This window comes from Mirounga angustirostris, unplaced genomic scaffold (genome assembly GCF_029215605.1).
Source record: "Mirounga angustirostris isolate CCGP_5_RB_7025 unplaced genomic scaffold, mMirAng1.0.hap1 SCAF_2, whole genome shotgun sequence".
Classification (NCBI taxonomy): Eukaryota; Metazoa; Chordata; class Mammalia; order Carnivora; family Phocidae; genus Mirounga; species Mirounga angustirostris.
Genome location: NW_026991710.1, coordinates 65361609 through 65383680, shown reverse-complemented (window position 1 = coordinate 65383680; position 22072 = coordinate 65361609). Strand labels below are relative to the sequence as shown.

Below are 22072 nucleotides of genomic sequence, written 5' to 3'. Positions count from 1 at the left end.
TACTTTAAAGATATTGCTTCATTGTCTTCTCCTGTACCTTGTTGCCCATGGGAAATCTGCTGTCATCCTTATATTTGTTCCTGTCTATGTAATGTGTCTTTGTTTCCCTGGCTGCTTTAAATTTTTTTCTTTTTATCATTGTTTAGAATAATTTGATTATGGTGTGTATTGGTGTCATTTTCTTATATTTCTTTTGCTTGAGGTTAATGAGCTTTTTGGTTCTGTGGGTTAATATTTTCATCAAATATTTATTCAAAAATTTTTTTAATTTCCTGCTTCCTCTTCTTCAGGACTCCAATATATGCATAGTAGACCTCTCAAAATTGTTCCACAGCTCATTGATTTTCCATTTATTTCTAAAATTCTTTTTTCCCTTTATGTTTCATTGTGGAAAGTTTCTGTTAGTATGTCTTCAATTTAATAATATTTTCTTCTATATACTTAATCTGCCATTAATCACTTCTAGTGTATTTTTCCTTTTAGACATTGCAGTTTTCATTTCTAAAAGTTTAGTTTGGGTCTTTTTCATGTCTTCCCTGTCTCTACTAAGTTATTGAAAATATGAAATATAGTTGTAACTACTATAATGTCCTTCTAACATTTGTGTCAGTTCTGGGCCAATTTTCATTGATCGATTTTTTTCCCCATTAAGATTTGTATTTTCCTGCTTCCTTGCATGCTTGATAATCTTTGACTGGATGCCAGACATTGCCTTTTTGAGTGCTGGACATTTGAGGTAGCCATAACTATTTTTGTGCTTTATTATTTAAAAAAATTTGTTAGGGTGACCTCGAAGTGTGTTTAGTCTCAGGCTAATTATTCCTTACTTCTGAGGCAACACTCTTCCAAGCACCCTACTCAGTGACTCATGCATTATGATGTTTCCTCACCTGCTTTGTGGGAACAGGCACTATTCCCAGTCTTAGGTGAGCTCTATGTACTGTTCTTTCTAATCCTCTCAGGTTGTTCTTTCCCCAGCTTCAGCTCATTTTCTCACATTCATGTTCAAATCAGTTCCCTGCTGAATTTTTTTAGAGAGATCCTCTGAGGATCTCTGGAGTTCTATTTCTGTGCAAGTTTTTCCTTTTTGGTACTCTGTTGTACAAATTTCAGTTGCCTCGATCTCCCCAGACTCTCAGCTCTGTCCTTTCATCTCAGGGAGTCAGCTGGATTTCCCCTGGATTCCCTCTCTCTGGGCTGCAGCCTGGAAACTCTCTCAATCAAGGCAGGTATGTATACTGGCACAAATGGGGGCTTCACCTTATTTCTTGTCTCCCAGGGAGCACTGTGCTTTGTTGCTTGCTATCCAGTGTGTTGAAAACCATTGTTTTTATGTATTTTGTTGGTTGGTTGGTTGGTTTTTGGTGGTTTCAGGTAGGAGGGTAAATCTGGTCTCTGATACTTCAAATACTCTTGAAGAAATAATTATATGCTAAACAATGTGCTGACATGCAATAAGTATAGCTGTAGGAATTAAGTAAAAGTAGAAATAATTTCCAGAGTGATAGGAGAAAAGTACATGGAAAAAGGGAATGAACTGGTATTCGAAGGTTAAGTAGGATTTGGATATATACAGTGGGAGTATCCTATCCCTGCAGTCAGAAAGAGTCCTTCTTTTGTCACAAAAGACCTATGGAGACGTGAATGAACAAAACTTCTGTTGTTGGCTATTTTAAGGTACCAGTCTACCTATTTACCTCAAGGAATTCTTTTTGCTTATCTGTATCTTTTAGATGGAAACTATTAAGAGATACAGTGAAATACAAAGCTTGGTCATTTTAGAATGTGTTGTTTGTTAATATAATACCAGGTTTTAATTTTCAACATCATCTTATTTTACTATATGAGTTTTTATTGTAAATAATAAACAGATGTTACATAAATAGGCTTTGAATCAAGCAGATCTGGATTTGAATTCTGGCTCTGTCATTTATTAACTGTGTCCTTAGACCAGTTACTTTTCTTAGTTTCAGTTTCTTCATCTTTTTTTTTTTTTTAAGATTTTATTTATTTATTTGACAGAGACACAGTGAGAGAGGGAACACAAGCAGGAGGAGTGGGAGAGGGAGAAGCAGGCTTCCCCCTGAGCAGGGAGCGTGATGCAGAGCTCGATTCCAGGACCCTGGGATCATGACCTGAGCTGAAGGCAGACGCTTAACGACTGAGTCACCCAGGCGCCCCTCAGTTTCTTCATCTTGAAAATGGGGATAATGGTGGTTGTTGTTGGTATTAAGTGAGATCATTCATATAAAGTACCTGGAATAAAGCCTGGCAATGACTGAACCTTCAATAAATGATTGGTGCCATTATGTTATATTATGAAGCAGAATGGCAGTCACATGAAGCTATTTTGTGGCATTCAGCCTTCTGACATAAAACTTTTTTTCCTCATCAACTCTTATAGCTTAAAAAACTATATTTAAGTGTACCATTCCTCTGTTCATTTCTTAAGCTTCATTTTATTTAGTATTCTCAGTCTTAGCCTACATGATAATAGACATCTGAGTAAAATTTGAAAAAGCATTAGATTTGGATGACTGGGTTCATCTTAATAGCCATGCTGGATTGACCAGATGACCTTGACCAAGTTAACTCTATTTATGTGTGTTTCTCTTCCCCACTTTTTACCTGGATTGTTTCTTTTTTCGTCTCTGTTATCCCTGTCCTGTTCAAGTTGGCATCTTTTCCCAACAGTTTATCCTCTGTGGATTTCATTCTGGGAGGGAGCTTTGGCTGGTTGATTTTGAGAGTTTGTAGGGACCCAGCTCCCTCAGCCCCTTCAGACCTTACTGAAAACTTCTTGCACTATAAATAGGAATGCCCTGAGTTCTGAGTTTCAGCCACTGTCCTCACATTGATCCACTGTGCTTTCCAGTAAGCACTTGTTGACAATTTTTGGGTTTTCCTGTTCTCAGATTCATCAGATATACCCTTTGCTTTTTTCTCTCTCCTCCTACATGGCATAACAAATGGGTCTTGTGGCTGCTCGTGGTTTACCCCCATCCACTCAAATTGTCAGGTTCCTGGGGAAATCTTATCATTTAATTGTCACCATTTGATGTTAATATTGCTCATGAGTTTTTGGTTTTGTTCTCCTAGTTGCTCTGTCTGTTTTTATGGGGGGCCTTTGGGGGAGATTTAAAAACTACATCGTGGCTGCCATCATAGTCCCAGAATTCCTCCCCATCAGTCTATTTTTCACATTTATCTCTTCATTTGAGATATAGCCAACAGTTTTCTGGAAGCTTTGACCCAAAGGTTAATGAAATGGAAACTAGATTGTGATAAAAAAACTAGCTTAGCTGGAGGTAGCTTGCTGGTGGGATTCTTTAATGCAGGCATTTAATTTTTCTGGATGTGTCTATCTGTGGCTTAGGATACATTACTTCCTTATTATTTAATTTGCAAATATGATGACAGTGTATATATATCATTTTTATGCATTTCAGATATGCCACATGTCAATTTCTGTTCTTCTGCCCTATAAACATGAGAATTGCTCAAAAATTTCTGATATAGCACCATTACTTAAAATTCAGGTATTGGTTTTATTCAATATCACCAGAATTATAAAGGAATTTTACTTTTGCCATGTTGAACACTTTTTAAAAAAATCTTCTTGGTGAGCTGAGTTTGCTTTCTTTTCTTTCCCTGATCTCTTATTCTTCTTTGTCTTAAAAATCATTTGGGTTGGAAATGTAGGAGGTAAAAAGATTTTTTTTTTTTTTTTTTTTAGCGTTTTTATTGGTTTCATATGTAGAGAGTGTCAATTAAACCAATCCAATTTCTTTTGGAACTTTGCCCTCTTTTTTTTGAGGAAATTAATCACTGCAGAAATAAACATGTCATCTGGTCATTTGCAACCTTATGGATTTTTGTTCAAGTTTAAAATTGATTAGAAGTAGCGCTGGTAGTGGTCTGGGGTAAGTGAGAGAGGAAGGAAGCAGAATTAATTATCCCCCCAAATCTATCCCACTCCAAGGGCATTTTCTGCAGAATCATTATTGTGAGTGTATTGTTAGACCATGAAATGTGAATGTATTAGCAATTTTACCTGATTCACAGGAGAGGAAAATAGGAATCTGAGAAATTTTTTAAAGTCCTCGCAAATATAATTAATCCCCGAAGTTCCTTCTTGTGTTCTATGTTCAGCTGTAGAGAAAGCTGAACTTTTAATAGCAGTAATCACTAATGACTTATATTTGCCTTACAATAACCATTTTCACTTAATCTTCAGAGAGATTCAGAAAGTCCTCATTTTGGAAACTGTAGAAGTTACTATTGATCACATACATTTTTGTGTATAAGCACACTTCAATGTAGTTGGATGATTTACAGCAAGAAGAGGTATTCTCCTCATCTGACCTCACCTCTTTGTCCCCAGTACAGCCCATCTGCTCCTCTCTTGAGTCTTGCTGAGTGTGGTACCCAGTTTAGGACTGTTTAATCCCTAGTTCCCCGCTGTTGCCAGGCTATTGTCTCCTGTCTGAAAAACCTCTCAACATCAGCTGTGTTAGTAAGAATTAATCTTTCCATTCTTATCTTGCTCAAAACTCAAATTCTGCAGGAAGTCTTCTATTAAATGCTATTTATTCCCTCTGATGGTAGCCACTGGGCAACATCCCCTCAGCACATATATATTTTATTTGAATGGTAATGCTTCTCACTGCACTTAATATAGCTTCCAATCCAAACTGAGCTCTTAATAAACAACTATTAACTAACTAACCTATCACCTTTCCTTGTAGGAGAACCAGTAAGTAAGCCTCATATATCAAAATTCTGTATTGGGGCGCCTGGGTGGCTCAGTTGGTTGAGCGACTGCCTTTGGCTCAGGTCATGATCCTGGAGTCCCGGGATCGAGTCCCGCATCGGGCTCCCTGCTCGGTGGGGAGTCTGCTTCTCCCTCTGGCCCTCCCCCCTCTCATGTGCTCTCTCTCATTCTCTCTGTCTCAAATAAATAAATAAAATAAAATCTTAAAAAAAAATTCTGTATTTATTCAGGTTTTGAGTATTTGAGGGTAATACAAATGATTTATGGAAACAAAAGAGGATGAGTTTAGATGAATTGGGTGTTATACTAGAATTTGGTTATTTGCATACCACCTCTTAAATATAGTATGTAGTAATAACTCTATAAATGTATTTTGAATGATAAAACCAGCTACTAGTTAGCTAATTTAGCTACTAGCTATTTTTACTAAAAACTGCTACTATGTATTACTGTGTACCAGGCACTCTGCTAAAGAAACTGGATTATTTTGTCTAGTCTTACCAATATTTGGAGGTTTGTACTACTATTATACTTATTTCATGGGTGGTGACCTTGGTGCTTAAAGAAGCTAGATAACTTGCCCAAGATCACCTGGGTAATAAATGGCAGAGATGTGGTTTTATTACAGGCGGTCTGCACCTAGAAATTTTGTTTTTAACCACTCCATTTAACTCTTAATGCCAAGAATAAGAACACCATGATGAATCATCTTTTTTCCTTGTCCATTTTATCATACCTGGGCAGATTTAAATGGTCCAGAGCAGTGTTTTACAAAAACTTTTTCCAGACAATCTGCCTCAGAATTCTTGTATCATATAACCAGTTCATTGATTAAGCATGGCATGTGGGATGCAGATTACAGCTTTAGTTTTTTTCCCCACTCTTGTGGTTTTATTCAGAGGTCTGCTCCATAGCAATTCTTGCTTTAGGACTGCTTCTTATTTCCTTGTACAGATGAAGCATTCAATGTCATGGAACTGGTTTGAAACATTTCTTTTGTAAATTCTGCACGTGGAAGGGGAGGGTAAATGGGTGTGTTTTACACTCACTTTGGTATCTGTCATATTGGTGCCTGTGCAGAATATCTTCATTTTGCCCCTCTAGACCCACTCCCCATTTCTACCCATCCTCTTGTGTGGCCCCGGAGAGTGATATATAATGACTTCACAAAGGGGCTCCCTTGCCTTCTGGCTCCCTCCTGAGTTTGGACAATGAGGAGTTTGGGAAGAAGCCAGGAAGAAGGGGGGAACATGGGGTTGGGTTAGTAATTCCTTGGCTCCCTCTCTACTGGATTTTTTGGGGGCTGCCTGCATCCTTCAACAAAGGCCATAGCTTTTGTCAAGCAGTTCTCTCTACCTGACTCTTCCTTCTGGTTCTGGTGACAGCTCTCTTCCCTTGTCTTTCTGGGTCTAATGACGTTGACTGGTGCCTTACTGCGGTGAGACCTGAGGCTCTGCATTACCCCTTGTCATTTCACTGCACTCTGCCCTCACCTTTTGTAAATACTCCCTTTATTAAACTTTCCTCACGTTACCCAGCTTCAGTGTGCCGTCTGTTTCCTGCTGGTATCCTATTTGATATGACACCCTAGTTGAAACTGATATAGAGATGCTGTCATTTTAACATCCTGTTACATGCATTAAAAATAGAGATTCCTTGGACCCTTACTTGACTTACTGAATCACAGTCTCTGGTGGTGGGAGCATCTGGGATTCTTGTTTTTAACAAGCATCTCTGATGATTCTACTGCTCACTAAAGATTCAGATTTAACAGAAGTCTAACATCAATTCAGGAAGTAGAAATCAAGTTTTAGTGAGTCCCAACCATGGAGATTTAACCATTTTGCCAGCCTAGAAGGCTTACTGAGTTCAAATTGACAAGGTTCTTTGAGATTCAGTAATCGAGAAATACTGTGTTCATACAATCCATGGAGCATTTGTGTGGGTTTTTTTTTTTATTTTTCTCTAAAATTTGGCTTAATTCTTTTAAGTGAATTGATTGGTATTTTTGACTGTCATACATAGCTCCTGTGCATGGTTATTTTTTATACTTTTCTTGAGATTATAGACATGGGCTACTAGTATCTGTACAAGTTAATTGTTGGCCTAATACCATTTTTTTGTTACTACTTCAACAAACAGTGTTTGAAATAACTACTACTGCTACTTGCTTTCTAGGACATCTTTTTAAAGGGAGAGTTTTGGAATTACTCTTAATAGAGATGTGGCAGGCATAATAATGGCCCACCAAAAATGTCCATGTCCTAATCCCTGGAACCTATGAATGTGTTAGGTTACCTGGCAAAGAGGAATTAAAATTGTAGATGAAATTAAATTTGCTAATCACATGACCCAGAGATGCTGAGATTGTCCTGGAATATCCAGCTGGTCTTAATGTAATCACCAGGGTCCTTCATGGTAGAAGAGGGAAGCAGAAATCAGAGCAATGTGATCAGAGAAGGACTAGACTTGTTGGCTTTGAAGATGAAAAGGAACTAGGAGCCAAGGATTGAAGACTTCCTCTAGAAGCTGGAAAAGACAAAGAAATGGATTCTCCCCTAAAGCTTCTGGGAAGGAGCACAGCTCTTCTGACACCTGAATTTTAGCTTCAGTGAGACCCATGTTGGACTTCCAACCTACAGAAATGTAGATAATACATTTATATTGTTTTAAGCCACTAAATTGGTGGTATTTTATCACAACAATAGAAAACTGATACAAAGGGTTAAGGGAAATGAGGGGAGGGAGGTTTCAAATAGTAAATCAATACTGTAACTGGGGTCATTTACCCTGCAAACCCTTGAAGTATGGAAAGGCTGTAATTGCCATGCTTGAATGTTTGAAAATTTAATTCATTCCTTTGGAGCTTTAGTGGGTGACATCATGACTTTTTGATATTTTAATTATGAGGTTGGCATGGGAGCAAATTGCACACCGAGAGTGAGAACTGGGAACCTGTGGTGCATTATTGGACCCATTCTAAGCCAGGCTTGACTGTCTAGAATGTAGCTGACTTTCTGTGAATAGCAGGCCAGCCCCCAGGGATGATAGTTCCATAGAGACCCTGTTTTTTTGTGTCTCTGGGAACCTGTGAGCCCATCACTGAGCTGGTAGAGAGGCTGGGCAAAGAGCAAGAGCACTTGTGTCTGATTTTCTTTCTTATCTTTTCCATTTTCTATTGTATTTTTTATTTTACTTATTATCTTCCAATTCTCATATTGAAAATTTTTTATTTTCTATCATTTTTAATTCCCAAGAACTAATTTTTGATTTCTGAATGATGATAAGGACTCCCTCCTTGACCAAACTTTAGTTGGGCTCTGCTGAAATCTCTTTTTGGGGATGGCTTTCTTTGGCCTGCCAGCTCAGTTTTAGCAGGAATCCTGCTAAACCAGTTTAGTGAGAATTCCTCCCACCCCCAATGCTTGATATCCAATGAAGTTCCTCAGCCTCCTATCTTCCATACCTAACAAATTTCCTTTTAGTATTCCATCTGAAATTTCCATCTGATGACTCCCTCATTTCAGCCTGTTGGCTACAAATCCCCAGCAGTCCCTACTGTATTCAGAGTTGAGCTCAGTCTCTCTCCCTTACGTGAAATAGTCTTGAATCCCTATTGCAATCATCTTGAATAAAGTCTTCCTTGCCTGTTTAATTTGTCCAGTGCAGTTTCTCTTGGATAATCCTTCTTTTATATAGACTCTTTCTCTTATTTCTTTCAGTTCAGTATCTTCTTTTATCAATCAGAGAACATTAGTGATGGGTTTTTTTAAAACCTTTTCTCTGCATTTTTTCTATAAATTTTGAGAGATTTTTTTTTTTGAAAAAATTTTTCTGTTTTTCACATTGAAGAATGAGGCACTAAAATTCTGATTGGAAGTCCTGTGTGTGATTTGTGAACTGAAGGGCTTTAGTGTAGGATGAATGGGCCAGGCCCTTTCATTGCCCCTGCCCTGTCCTGCAATTCCCCATGGACACCATGGCTCCTTTCTCTGGGGCTGGTGTTCGTCCAGAGAGAAATTTCCCAAACTCTTGCCTGTTGGGAGAGAGAGAAGTATAAAGCTAGCTATGTGAGTTCTGGAAGCAAAAGTGAATGAGAAGCTGAGAATCTCATCTTTCAATATATGGTTTTTATGTACCCCACCTATTTTTGTGTCATATCCCTTATTCTCCGTGTCCCTGGTGGCCCCTAGTTCACAACCTCCCAGATCGAGAGTCTCCTCAGGGTAGGGAACTTATCGAGAGATCTCATACAATCTTAGGCAGACTCCTAGCCAATCTTCCTGTTTAACCCTGCCCAATTTCCCACTCTTTTGGAGGTACTTAGTAACTCTAATTACCAAGTCTTTTCAACATTCTGAGGAAGTAATTGGTTGGTTCCTTGGTTTCTTTCACTACCAGTTTAGGGTTAAATTTTCCTCAGGTCTGCTAAGTCAGTACCACTTGTCTGTCTGCTTTCCATTCTCCAATATTTTGTTTCTGTCTTTTCCTAAATTTTTTTTCCCCACTTTCCTAAAAGTGGAGTATGAGAAGGTGTTCAGTGCATCATGTTTAACTGGAAGTAAATGCGTACATTTTAGAAAGGTTTTCAGGGGCGCCTGGGTGGCTCAGTTGGTTAAGCGACTGCCTTCGGCTCAGATCATGATCCTGGAGTCCCTGGATCGAGTCCCGCATCGGGCTCCCTGCTCGGCAGGGAGTCTGCTTCTCCCTCTGACCCTCCTCCCTCTCATGCTCTCTGTCTCTCATTCTCTCTGTCTCAAATAAATAAAATCTTTAAAAAAATAAAAAAATAAAAATAGAAAGGTTTTCAAGATATTAGCTAATTATCTCCTGGTTTCCTCTCAGTCAGTGAGAAATTCAATTCACATTAACATTCCAGTCCCTCCCAGCAAACTCAGAATTAATAAATGGTGATGGAACTATTGATTTATTATGTAAATAGGTACACTATGTTTGCTTGACACTTTTTAAAGGGTATAAAGCAGCACTGTATTAAATAAATCCAACTGAAGGAAAATAATTCACAATGGAGAATAAATTACATAAGTGGAAACTACCTCACCCACCATATTGCATTAGAGCTGAGGATTATCTCAGTAATCACTTAACAATAGGGGTCCGTATTGATTTTAACTGCTAATTATGTCAGGGATGTGCCCCCAAGTTAGAATTTTAAATTTAATTCTGTGTAATCTGAAAGTACTCCCTGAACTCTGAGTTGTAATTTAAACAGAAAAAAATTATAGAACACAGCAGAACAACAGATCTGACTAGCTTATCCCACATGCACTGATTAAGAACTTTTCATCATCTTTTATCATGGCAGGGTCTGGCCTTGTATTTTCAACCAAGGAGTTATAAACTGGGATATTTATGGCTAATCCTAGTGGAATAAAGCTCCCAACAAACTCAGAATTAATAAATGACAACAGAACTATTCCATGGAACTAAGCCATTAAGATTGGATATTTCCCCTGTTTGTCCAGGGCATTTGAGTGAAAAATAAAAACCTGATTAGAATTTAAGGAGATGTAAACAAAATAAAGAATCAGGCATAAATATGGAAGATATAATGAATTCCTATTTGGTAAAATCCAGGACTCCTCTTTCTCTGGAATAATGCCTCAAATCTCTGCCCTCCTTTTAAAGGATATAGAAGCAAACACTGATGACAGCTTTTTCTCAAAGCCAGGAATGATTCTTGGATCAATCTTCGTTGGTTCTTCATTTACATAAATTAAATTTGGTAGTGGCTGAGGTTTTTGAGAAATGTTTTAGGTCATTATTGATCAGCTCAGCTACCTAAAGGACTCTGTTTAGAGTAGGGTCCTGAAGTGTCGTATGAATAGTACATTTTCTTGGATGTTTGAATCCAGCACAGGGTTTAAAATATCTTGTGAGTAGATAGATATGAATTTTTGGCTGTCAAGGAGATGTAGAAGATTAGCTGAATTGATTCCCACTTCACTTCATTCCAAACTCATGTTATAATGTTCCAGAACCTTCCCAAATTTTAAAAAATGCTTCTTATTGAAAGCATAGTTCAATGACTTGATGCCAGGTGGTAAGGAGAATCAATTTCTAAAGAATCCTCTGGCACAGTTATGTTTTGATGACTAAGATAACCTTTAAAAATATTTTTTCGGTAAGCCTCTTTTACCTGTAAAAGATTTATGTTCAGATACTCTTTTAACAAAGCCAAAAAGTTTTCCATACAAGGAAAGATAGGTTTTCATGCTATGTCTTTAGTTTCAGTTTACAATGAAAGAGACTTAAAATTTTTTTTTCTCAAACTACCTTTGCCAAATATCCAGCTAGACTATTGTATTATTAATATTTCAGTCTGCAAGTATGTATTAATTAAATGTCTTAACATGTCCTGAGCTACAGAAAACATGTTTTCTTGTTTAATTTTATGAAAGCACCTACCACAGTGCCTATCACTTGGGAGATGCCTAATGAACATTTTCTGGACTTCAGTACCTGTTAAATTTGTTGACCGCCCACTTAAAATAAAAGGTCTTCAGAAATAAAGTATTAAACAGGACTTAAGCCTTTTAGGCAATTGAAGATGAAGAAATGTTCAAATCATAATGTTAAAGTAAATAAATTACCTATGACTTACCCATAGGCAGAGTTGATATTTAATTAGTATCAGACAAAAATATAAACTATACCAGTTGGTATATTGCCACTGCTCTGAGCACCTCTCCTCTGGGTGCCTTCAGCACCCTGGACCTCCCTACAATGCAGCAATTAAAGAGTCAAAGCCTGGAAGACTGGATGTCTGGGGCTTGGGTATCAAGTTGGGGGGTATCTTCAGGGTTTGCAGTTGATTCTGATTGGTCCATGTGTAGGATACATTGTTATTAAATATCTTGACTATCACCCTTCTCCACTCACCAGGTGATTTTTGCTTAGGGAATGCAAATAAATTTTAATATTAGCTGGTTGCAGATTTTGTCAGTAAGCAACTCAGTTTTTTTTGTGGGGACGGGTTAGAACACAGCATTTCTCAAGCTCTCTTTGATGGAAATATTTTTCATTCACTTGCAAAATACTGCATTGGACAAAGCTGTGCCTATTTCTTTGGGGTAGGACTTTTCAGAGCCTTTAATAGATGGCTTTCCATGTTAAATCTCTCGGAAAGGGATATCTCTCTTTCCCATACTTATTTTACTAAGGAACCCTTTTTTTCCCTATGGAACACTGATTGAGTTCCATTGATACAATGTGTACTAAACTCCTCAATATTTAGAATAGCCCTTGCTTCTCCTCATAGATGTTAAAAAAATTAGCACTGTTCACTCTTTGAATTATCAATTTTCTTTTTTTTTTTTTTTTAAAGATTTTATTTATTTGACAGAGACAGAGAGAGAGAGGGATACAAGCAGGGGGAGTGGGAGAGGGAGAAGCAGGCTTCCCGCGGAGCAGGGGAGCCCGATGCGGGGCTCGATCCCAGGACCCTGGGATCATGACCTGAGCCAAAGGCAGACGCTAGACTGAGCCATCCAGGCGCCCCGAATTATCAATTTTCTGGCAAGGCAGAAGAAAAGTTAGATTTGACTATTGTTTCAGTCAGGCCAGGCTAGGTTAGGTCATATTGTAGGAACACATAACTCCCAAATCTCAGTGGTTTAACAGAGTAGTTGCTCATGAAAAAGCTGCTGTGGTTTGAGACACTGTCCTTCTTCTGGTCGTGGCCCAGGCTTTGGGCTGCTTTTTCCTTATGTCAGGGAGCAGATAGGATATTTGGTGAATTCTACTGTCTTTACCAAAACTATACTGCAAAAGTCAGGATTATGTAGTTTCATATGTGAATTGTCTTTCATTTTTATTTTAATAAACAAATAATAATAAGAAGCTACATGTTTTTTACCTTCCTCCAAAAGTTGATTTTACTACTCTGCAGATTTGCCATTAACAAGTATCAGTAGGCTTTCTTATCTCATCCTTAAAGTGTATACCATTTTTACCATTACGTGTTCAGGTATTTAGCTCAAGTTTTAAAATATTCAACCTACGCTGTAAATATACCGAATTGAGAGTTTGGTTATCAGATTTCTCTGCTTTTTGGCATCTTGTTTACATATCGACGTGGTTCATTTTAGTGTTTCTTATTCTTGTGTCTCTTTGGTTAATTTGCATGTAGATACTCAAATAAGAACTCCACATTTTTTCTTAAACATCAAAATTACTTCCTTTTACCATGATTATTTCCTAAAAGACACTTGCCAGATGAGAAATCTTCCCTGATTTGTCACATCTGCTAGTCTCAGTTGAAGAGATATTCTGGTCTTTGTTGTCAAGAGGATAGTGCAAAAGATATTAACACCACAGAACTTCAAAAGAGCAGCTCAACATTGTGTCCTGTGGCGCCTGGTCTAAATCAATTGTTATTAATTTTTCAGTTTTGTGAGTAGCACATCCACTCACATTTGTTCAGATGTTAATAAAGCCTCCAGTGTTGCCTTGACCTCTCAAGACTCTGCATGACATGACAGTCTTGATAACGAAATGAAAACCTGAAGACTCAGGTTAACCCTGAGTGCTTTTACGCGAGGATTGACAAAGAGTGAAAAGTTGCAGAAAAGCATGAGAGGACAAAAAAGGGTATGAACTAGGTGTAGGAAACTGGGAGGAAACAAGCCCTGTTTGCTCAGATTCCTCTGACGTCCCTCCATCTTAGAAATAAAGATGTTCTTTCCCTCCCAGTAGAGTGAACCTACCACCCACATGAAGGTTTTATGACCTTCTTCAGGGGAAAGAAAGTCCTTCCTGCACATGATATTTGTCAACTTTCTTCAGCCTAAAATATTTTGAGGTGTCATGTCTTGAACTGTATCAATGTTCTGTGTAAATGTGCTAGAAAGTTCAGTGGGTCCAGCTGTACCTGATACTTTCCTTTCTTGGGTGCTCTTACTTTTTCTTCCCAAGTTTTCCCAAGCAGGCATGGCCTTTGCTAATTTAAGAAATTCATGATGAGGAAACACTGGGCAGCAGATATACTCATACCCAATCAGTAGTATTTTCTTCGGGTCTTTGAATCCTGTGCTTTGAGAAAATAATTTTTCCTACAGAAAAGTTGGAGATGGAGTTTAGAGTCTTCAGCCTTTTCGATCTTTAAAATAAAAACATTTTTAAAAGTTTAAATTAAAAAGCAATATGTGCTTGCTGTAATAATATTAGAAATGACAGATAAAGAAAACATCTTCTCTTAACGCTACCACTCTCCTACACAAAAATAACTATTGTCATCAGATCTGTATGTATTATGGTGCTTTATGACCTTTTTAATAAAGGTATAAATAATTTTTCAAGGTTGTAATAATAGCATAGGCACAATTCCATGTTTTCTTTTGCTTTTATGTTTTATGGATTCTTTTCCATGCGTTTTACATAATTTCTATTTGCTGTCGAACATTTTACTGAGCTGACATACCATTATTCGAAATTAAATTATTGTTAGGAGAAACAGATTTTTTGAGACTCACTTTCCCATCTATCCTTTTGGTTTGAGCAGAGTTCTAGAATATTACAGGTCATCCTCCTTTCCACCTGGGGCATGTGCTCACCATCCTTAATGTTCCTGTTTTCCCTAGAATACTCGAAATGTATATTTTTAAAGGATTTTATCTATTTATTTGAGAGAGAGAGAGTACAAGCAGGGGGAGGGGCAGAGGGAGAGGGAGAAGCAGACTCCCTGCTGAGCAGGGAGCCCAGGACCCTGGGATCATGACCTGAACTGAAGGCAGACGCTTAGCTGACTGAGCCACCCAGATACCCTTTGAAATATGTTTTTTTCATCTAGGCATATGAGTAATATTAGAATTTTATTTGGAAAGAAATAGTAAGGAAAAGAAGTATTCTCTGAGGAAGCTCTTTTTAGATAGAGTTGAAGGCAGGGTTTTTCATTTTATCTAACATTTGATTCCAAATGAGAATCGAAGGAACTGTGCTGTATTTTAACTGCAGAGTTGTGCATATATATGTCTGAGGAACTTTTTGAAACAGAAAATGATCACCAAAGCCTTGAATCAATTCATTAGAGTGTGTGTACTTATTTAAGCATATTCTTGGGCCCTCTGCACTCAGACAGCCTGATTTGTAATATATGCCATTCTTTTCCATGCTTTGCATATCAGAGATGATGCCTTTTTTTTCCCCCCTCTGCCTACTGTTGCTGCTGCCTCTGCCTGGGATTATGCAGATTCTGGCTTAAACCTCTTTATTCTTTTCTGCAAGTTCACAGCACGATGGGCTTCATTTCTGCGAGTAAATGATAATGGATTTCAGCTTTCACCAGTGACATTTAGAAACTACATGTCTTACATAAGATGTGTGCCACACAATAAAAATGGTCACCCTGTTCCAACGATGTGAAATGTAAATAAAAAAGGAGTCCTGTAAATCTTAAAACAAATCTTAAAACAAAGGTGTGTGGGGGGGTCCTAATTGTTTTAATGGAGCCAATTTTATGATTTTTCAAGCTGGATATAAAGGACGATCTTACCGATAATGGGCACTTGGGATAATCAAGGGAAGGCTCTTGGAAAGGGTTTAATTTATTCTGTCAGATATTCAAGGCTATAAAACATTGCAACAAATCAAAGCCATCATTTGAGAAATAACAAAGATTAAAAGCCAGCATTGGCTACCATAAGCTTGTGTCCTTCTTGCCCTTTAATTTGAGTACCACATAAAGCATACTTATCATTGATTAGCATTTATTTCTATCTCATTGGGTGTACAGTCCTTTTTCATGCGTTAGATGTAAGGGGACACAACTTCTTGTCTAAAATAACTGAGTATCTATCTTTTGTTTATAGACATGAACAAAATGTGTGAAGGGTGTGAAGAAAGAGTTTTGATAAATTGGTCAGGCCTGGGCTTTATGGCTGCAGTCCATGGAGGAAGGAGAGGCAAGGCCACAGAAAAGGGCCCATGGGGCCAGGGCACTTGAAAAGAGCAGAGGTATTTCACTGAAGAGCAATGACCTTGAGGATAAGGTTACCGAAACCTCAAATCCCAGTTTTGGTTCTTGAGGCCAAGAAAGCTTTGCCTTATTGCTTTATTCTCATTTTCCTTATTCCCACTAAAGGGAATTTGCTCATTCTCTACCATCAGAGAATGGGCATCAGTTTCCTGCCTTTATGAAAACACCTTTTATTGAGCTTCTCACTCTCATGCTATTTATTTTGCAAGAGAAAGGGGGGGCTTTTCTGCTCCAAATGCCCAGGGAGGACCCTTCCTCATTTCATATTCCTGAATCATCTGGGCCCTTGCTCTTGGAGTATTGACCTGTGGCAGTGACAGCTCCACCTCTGTGTAATACGTCTTTCAAGTGAGAAGCCTCTTCTGGTCAATACTGAATCAATTTGCTCTGGCAATCTAATTGAATGCCTCCCTCAGACAAATGGGTCACCGGGGGAAAGGGTAAAACCTTGATATGCAGATCAGAATCGAAGCCCCAGAGAAAGCGGTTTTAAAAATATATATTCCTCTTGAGAAGTAGCCTCTGTAACGAAAGCAGTGCTAGTTATTTGCTCAGCAAAATGAACATAAATCAACCTGTTTGCATCCTTCTTTTTATTTGTACTACTTTTTACTTTAACTTGATCCCTGCAGAGAGAGAGTGATTGAGAGAGAGAGAGAGAAAGGCCCAAAATCCAGAATGAGACTAGGATGAGAAATTTCTTGCCTTAAAATTTTGGTTATGTAGATTTCTTTTTCAGAATGACACACCATTTCCATTTGACAAATTACACTGATGTTTAAATTATTTGATATCCTTAATATTCATAACATACAGCTTTTTCCTAAGATGAGCTTGTTTTTTCTCTGTGTTCCCTTGGGCGTTTAAGGGAAGAAATGGGCAGGAAACTCTGCAGTGAGAGCTCAGCATTGTTTTAGCTTCTTTCTAGTAACTCTCTCCTGGTCCTTACTCCTGCCCTATGAGAAGTAATGATCCTTGATTTACAGAGGAGGAAACTCGGAGAGTTTGGGTAACTTGGCCCAGGTAATTTAGTTGCTTATCTGTGTGAACCAGACTCTGGTGTCTCCAAGGCCAATGCTTCTTTTCCTATGGGGTTAGATTTTGTTACCCCTTTTTAAAGTGGTATATTGGGGATAGCTCCTTTTATTCATCTTTCTACCTGAATGATGCAAAAATGTACACATACTCTGTGTATTAGTTTCCTGTTGCCGTTGTAACAAATTCCCATAAACTTAGTGGCTTTAAACAAAACGGATTTATTATATTTCAGTTCTGGAGATCAGAAGTCCCAAAATGTATCTCACTGGGCTAACATCAAGGTGCCAGCAGGCTTGCATTCCTTTCTGGACTCTGTAAGAGAGGATATGCTTTCTTGACTCTTCCAGGTCTAGAAGCTGCCCTTATACTTTGGCGCATGGCTCCTTCCTTCATCTTCACCACCAGCAATGGCCAGTTGAGTCTTTGTCATGTTGCATCACTCTGACTTCTGCTTCTGTCATTGCTGTGATTGTACTGGGCCCTACTGGATAATCCAGGATAATCTTCAAATCTCGAGGTCAACTGATTAGCAATCTTAATTCCATCAGCAACTTTAATTCCCCTTTGCTGTGTAACCTGACGGTAGTCCCAGGTTCAGGAAAGTAGAACATGGACATCTTTGGGGGACCATTATTCTGACTACCATATGAAATCTTTTAACACACTAATACACTTTGAGAGACCCAGGATTTGAAGTCAGCTTGCCTGATTTAGGTCTTAACTCCTCGCTTTCTCACTGTATGAATTGGGTCAAGTCAATTACATTCTCTATGCCTTGGCATCCTCATCTGTAAAACAAGAACAATAATTTGTTGTGGAGATTGAGATGATGTATACAAAGTGCTAAGTATGTGCCAGCATACTGCATACAGTAGACATCCAATAAATGTTGGCTATTATTATTTACAAAACATTACATGCATGCATGGTGCTTTGTGTTGCACAAAGGTTTCACAGATATTATTTTGTTAGATTTCAAACCATGCTGTGGCACGTATTGTTAATATATTTCATTTATTGTGAACTTACTTTATTGTTTTTTAAAGATTTATTTATTTATTTTAGAGAGATTTGGGGGGAGGGGCAAAGGGAGAGGGAGAGAGAGAATCTCAAGTAGACTCTGTGCTGAGTGAGAAGTTGGATGCGGGGCTCTATCTCTTGACCCTGAGATCATGACCTGAGCACAAATCAAGAGCTGGACATTTAACTGACTGAGCCACCCAGGTGCCTCTATTGTGAACTTATTTTAAAATCAAAGCTGTAATTGGTTAAAAAAAAATGTGGTCTTTAAAGGCAACTTATGGGGGAAATCCACTGTATTAATACTTTGTCATAATTATTTAATTTTTAAATACTTCTGAATTTTTACCTTTATACGTTCTATAGTTATCTGTAAACTTCTAGAGAGTAGGGACAGTGTTTTTGTTCCTTCTGTAGACACTGGCTTGAACATAATTAACATATAAGGAGTGCAAGTAAATGCCTGAAGGAATCCAAGGAGGCTGACATGGCTAAAGGTGAGGGCATAGGCTGGGAAATGGTGAGGCTTTTGCATTCTCTCACTTCTTTTACTGCATTGAAAGTCTCCTAGTGGGTCTCTTAACCTTGATGTGTTTAAAGCTTTTCAACTCAGTGAGGACATGGCAACTTATTAAGAGCTGACTTGATCAATTCAGTGAATTTGGCTTTAGCCATGTGCAAGTAACAGAAAACCAGTCTCAACTTGCCTAAATCAATGAGGTGTTTATTAGCTCATGTAACTGAGAAGTCACAGAGTTAGGTCAGGCTCCAGGTCAGGTTGGAGCCAGTGGTTCACTGATACCATCATTTTGTCTCAACCTTTCTCTTCTCTGTTTTTGTTAGGACTGCTTTAGCCTAAGACTGGCCTCCCTTGTGGTTGTAAGACAGCTGCTAGCCGTTTCTAGGGGCTCCTTGCTTCCTTGCTTATGTCCTGCAGGAGGAGACAGTACAACTCTCAGCAGTAGGCACAGAAGAGTAAAGAACTATCTTTCTTAGAAGCCTTCAAGAAGCAGTTCTCACATCTCATTGGCTTAGGTGGAATCTCAGCCTCTTGCATCATCCCTGAACCAATCCTAGCGGCCATGGGAGAGTTGCATGGTGAGGAGAGTTGCATAGTGAGGAGAGTTGCATGGTGAGGAGAGAGGTGGATTCTGAGTAGCCAAACACAGCAAATATGAAAACAGCTCAGCACATCTGGGGGCATAAAAGAAGAAACTCTTCTTTTCACTTTTTTCCCTCATTTTCATTCAGGGAATGAAATCTGGCTAAGTTGGGGTTCCCAGTCCCTTATACCTTTATAAGCAGGTCTCTTTAATCATCCTTCTTGGTCATCGTCTTGTTAATTTATGGAGCATTTCCTAACGGTTTTGTTGCAGAGATTTGCTTTTAAAGTGCTTAATACCTCGTTTATTTATTTACAAGGATTTATCACACATCAAAACTCATGCCAGCTGCCCTTCTAAGCCCTGGGGATTCAGAAGTGAACAAAACACAACCCTAAACTTTAAGGATATTACCACCAAATAGAACCTCTGAACTGCCAGGATCCTTGGTTAGCTTCAAGGGTTAATTTCGCATCAGATTCTCAGTATGTTTATTATTGTGTCAAGAAAGTTGAGTCTTTGTATTTGTACACGAGTAGAAAGAACCCACTCACTTATCTCAGAGGGAGCAATTTTGGGAAGGACTCAAGTAATCTGGATGAAAGGTGCATAACCAGTAACGGAGATTGACACAATTTAAACTTCTCGTATTAAAGTCATAAACATAGGGTGGCTGGGAGGTGGGACAGAGTGATTGGGAGTGGAATGTAGAATGAGGTGGTGGCCTGAAGTGCATTCCATGGGGGCCTGGTGTGAACTGAATTGAAAACGGTTTGAAACCATGCAGTTACATCACAGTTCATGACCTCTGTTGGGAGGCCCTAGAGAGGAAACTGGGATCGAATCTGTCAATTAAAGTCCTATTTTCTCTGCAAGAAGTAGGTCCTTTGGGTCATCCTGAGAGCTTCCACTGATGATGAACTTCACATTTTAACTGCTTTTTCTCTAAATAACTACCTCCCTAGGGTGGAAGGTGCAGATCCCTTGGTGCATACAAAACTTACTTAAGCCATGAATTGACTTCCTGTAGGTCAGTACAGGAAATCCCACAGGGCAAGGGTCTAGGCTGGGGGCAAGGACTGGAGTTAAACCAAGTTGCTTAAACCGTATCCACTCATGTGGTTGTCATTTTCTCTCCCTTTTGTAATGTTTCAGTGCTAGACGAACAGAGGAAGCCTAATTATATGGAAACACATTTGGGTGTTACAATCAAATAAATTTCAAAGAAAAATAAGATGACTGACATTAATGGTATTTTTAGTAGTTATTATACATGTGGCAATTAGTCATGATGCTATTTTCTGCCATTTATTCTAATTAGTATTACTTTGACATAGTTGGAACAGTTTTGCATTTTCCCTTTGCTTTGTTAGTTTTTCAGTATCCATAATTAGCAGTAGAGCTTGTTGGGATCCTTGAAGGGGGTCTCTGAGATAACATCCTCCATCTTGCCTGAGGGCTAAGAAAGGTGAGAAGTAAGACAACAGAATAAAACAGATGAGAGTTCAAAATACTACCTTTATCATTCATAAATGCTCAGTTGGAGGATATATTTAATCATACTTTCCCACTCAGTTGTTGGCTGTGCTGGACCAAGGCTGACTCTCTGTGAGTGGGGGAGGGGATTAGAGATAGGGAGTTTTAGGGGATGACTTGGGGCTGCCCTGGAGAAACAGCCAAAAAAAAAAAAAAAAAAAACACCCCATGAAATAAAAGGAAGAATTGAACTGAGCATGTCCAGTTTATTCTTCCAAATTCATCCGTCAGACAGGTCACTCCCACAGACAGGTCATGGGTGTTAACACTAAATGAGCTCCCTTCATCAAGAGTAAGAGAAGTGTTCCCTTTAACTGTATAAACAGTTTTTGTAGATGTTTTATGCAGTTTAATTCTCTATTTATATACTGACTCAATTCTACTCTCAACCAGAGACAAGTTCTTGGATTCAAAACAACCACAGGACTTCTTTTCTTCTGTCATCCCCTCTTCTGCCTCATCCTTATCCTAATAGACTAAATCTGGCCCCTGGGCTCAGGCTTCTTGAGGTCCTCCTCTATATTTATTTAAATTATTTAATTATATTAAATCTCATGTTTAATCGTACTCAGGCTTGTAGCTTGTCATGTACCAGTCATTTTATATTCATTATCCCATTTAATCTACAACAAACCTGGGGAAGAAGATATTCTCATTTCTAGATGCAGAAACTCTCAGAGAGGGTAATTCATCTAAGGCTAAAGAGAGAATAAGTAGTGAAAATAGGATCCAAACCTGCATCTCTGCACTCTAAATCTGAGAGAAACTGGTAACTCCAAGTCTTAGCAGTAGTGATGAATAGGTTTGAATTGGAGATGAGATGTATCCGCCCTGACCTGTGAAATGAGCAAGTTCACATAGGTCTTTGATAGAGGTGAGTATGGGAAAGAGCATAGTTGGGAAACTGACTCTCTGAAAAGCTGGAGAGAAGGTAAGAGAAACTAACTTACAATTTTTTTTTTTAAAGATTTTAAGTAATCTCTACACCTGATGTGGAGCTTGAACTCACAACCCCTAGATTAAGAGTTACACGCTCCGCTGACTGAGCCAGCCAAGTGCCCCACTTACATTTTTAGTTTGATTCTACACGGAGAGAAGTTAAAGCTGGGCAGGCTTCAGGATTAGTTTTTCTAGCTTTCCTGCACACATGGACTTGGGAAAGGCTTGATTTCCCTTTGGGTGGGAGCCCAGGAGCGGAGAGATGGTCAGATGTGTATACAGTTGAGCTGTTTGTTGACCTCTTGTTCTCAGACAGGCACCTGTTCTCAGCTGTTGGCTCCCAAAGGTGTCCTTTCTCCTAAGACACTTCTTCCCCTTCCTCCTCACTTTCTTCAGTCCAGGAAGCTGGCAGAAGTGGAGTGCATGGCAACCTGCACTGTTGAGAACTCTTATGGCTCCATGGACAACAAGAGCTTCTCTGTTGTTGATGGAGGAGAAAGAAAATAAAGTGTGTATTCTATTTTTTTTTTCTTGGGGGGTGTGGGCAGTTATGCCCATGCATTCCTGTTTCTGAGGATCCATGGTTTCTTGACCATCTTTGACTCCGGAGCAGGATGTTTTCCTTCATTTTCTTCTTGGTGGATAATGCCATAAACCTGTCTTATT

General features: G+C 38.7%; 1 protein-coding gene across 4 annotated transcripts in view; it reads left to right on the top strand.

The window, feature by feature from the left end:
• The window catches only part of RASGEF1B (RasGEF domain family member 1B), a 556303-nt gene that overhangs the window by 28927 nt on the left and 505304 nt on the right, over positions 1-22072 (top strand). For 2 of the 4 annotated variants that reach the window (XM_045880910.3, XM_045880909.3), the window contains exon 2: positions 1159-1229. The exons of the other annotated variants lie outside the window; for them this stretch is intronic. The gene's annotated coding sequence lies outside the window, so the exon portion shown is untranslated. The remainder of the gene's footprint in view (positions 1-1158; positions 1230-22072) is intronic. 4 annotated transcript variants of the gene reach the window in all.